The sequence below is a fragment of the Tupaia chinensis genome, unplaced genomic scaffold, assembly GCF_000334495.1.
Source record: "Tupaia chinensis unplaced genomic scaffold, TupChi_1.0 Scaffold000098_2, whole genome shotgun sequence".
Classification (NCBI taxonomy): Eukaryota; Metazoa; Chordata; class Mammalia; order Scandentia; family Tupaiidae; genus Tupaia; species Tupaia belangeri.
Genome location: NW_006159561.1, coordinates 2,881,671 through 2,883,689, shown reverse-complemented (window position 1 = coordinate 2,883,689; position 2,019 = coordinate 2,881,671). Strand labels below are relative to the sequence as shown.

At 41.6% G+C, this 2,019-nt stretch overlaps 1 pseudogene; it reads right to left on the bottom strand.

The window, feature by feature from the left end:
* The window catches only part of LOC114006900 (tissue alpha-L-fucosidase pseudogene), a 1,446-nt pseudogene extending 1,304 nt beyond the window's left edge, over positions 1-142 (bottom strand).
* Between the last annotated feature and the right edge of the window lie 1,877 nt (positions 143-2,019).

Below are 2,019 nucleotides of genomic sequence, written 5' to 3'. Positions count from 1 at the left end.
CTCATCAACCCACCCCGGTGCCGCCCAGCCTGCCAGCCTCAGTCAGTCGTGGGTGCTGCCACAGAGCTGGAGGCCCGACTCAGTCACCCTGTGGAACAGCAGTGCCAGCAGCTGTGCTTCTCCTGCTGTCTGCGTCCTCCATCGGTGCTTATTGATCTGAATTTTACTTCATGATATATGGGGTTATTTATGTTTTGACAAACATATTTGCAAGCATGGCATGGATCTGGAAAATAAGGCTCATTTACAGGTGCATTGTCTTTGAAGTAAAAGTCTTCCTAGGAGTTGGAAATCTTTGATTCTAAACATTGTGTCTGTGGAGTTACACTGCCTGGTATCATATTTTTGTATGGGTAAATACAAGGAAATCTCAAGCTCCCACATTAATATTTTTGCATTCAAGTGGAAAAACAGGTCAGGAAAATGCACTCATGATAACCCTGGAGAGGACTATCGAGCGTACTGTGAGCTACTGTGAGACCTTCAGGGTGCAGAGTGCATAGAGCATACAGGGCTTCTTTTCTGAGCAGAATTTTGAATGCCAACACTGCTGGGGAAATAAGTTAATAATAAGAGAAAAAATCTGCAGTTAAGTCAGACTAGCTGTTGCAATAGAAATGGTGACTTGCCCAGAAATCTCCTTCTGGCTCTAAGTCTGACTTTTCTTAACAACTGACATAAAACCTTAAAAAATATAATGACATACCCAGTTGTTCACATAAGGGCTCTTAAAGAGTTGAGCTGCTTTAGTATGCCTCCCATACCCCCAGTTAAGAAAAAGGAAAGTCTCCATGAAATTTAGGGCTCATTCTGTGGCAAGTGACTGAAGCCTCCCTGACCTAAGTCAGAAGAGAATATAATAACTTACAGAAATAAAAAGTTTTCACGTGGGCCAGACTTCAGGTAGAGATAAAGAACTCAAGTGGCAAAACCTCAACACTAGTTAACTCTAATTTGTATTTATTCTGCACCTGAACTCCTCATCTGATCATGAGTGGAGAAAAGTACAGAACCTTGTTGCCTGGTCTCTCTTAAATATGATGACTGCTAGCTTCAACTGGGCCTTAACGGTATTTGACACTCAGGCCATGTTCTTGAACTCCATTGAATCTCCATGCAGTTGTGTGACTATTCGAGAATGTTTCTTTCTCCTCATTTCCTACAGCATCTACCCCAGCTGGCTCCCAGTGATGGTATTGTTTACCATTTCACTGAGAAAAAGGCAGCCATCAGGAGAGAATCCCCATGTATTCCAGCTTATCCCACCCATCTTTGTGTCCTACATGTTCTTCCTTTCCTATGTGACCTGTGGTAAACATAGTCCTTCCCTCCAACCACTGGTTTTCATTCCTTCTTGGGTATGCAGTGGTATAGCTTCAGTGTCTGTCCTTTCTCCTGCTGTCATCTCCTTTTACCTCTCTGCTAGATTATTTCCAACCACATACAAATATATTGTTATTTTCTCCTATTTAAACAAAAAAAAAATTGCACCTCCTTCCAGGCACAACCTGGTTCTGTTTTCTTTGCCTATAAACCTGCTCTAAAGTGTTGTTTTATACACCCCCTCTCCATCTCCTCTCTTTGTAGGCCAATAAAGCTGCCCTTGTCTAGGTCTTTGATGACTTGGATGGTTATTCCTCAGGCCTTAACTTACACACTTATTAGCAGTATTTGCCTCAGTTGATATACCCTGCTTCACAAACCCCAATCTCTTCATTTTTCTTTTGGGAAACCTCACTGGCCATTCCTCTTGGTCTTCTTTGCTAGTTTCTTCTCATCTCCCTGATGCCAAATACTGGATTTTCCCAGTTCTCCATTCTCATTCCTCCTCTTTTGATCTGGATGATCTTCACATCTCTTAAATTTAAATACTGTATGTATGTTGATAGCTTTCAAGTTGTTTATTTCTGTCCCAGATCCTTATCTTGAACTTCATACTCACTGATGTCACCTTAGATATCTAATAGGCATCTTATACTTAACATGATAATAACCAAATTTCTCATCTCCCCTCACAGG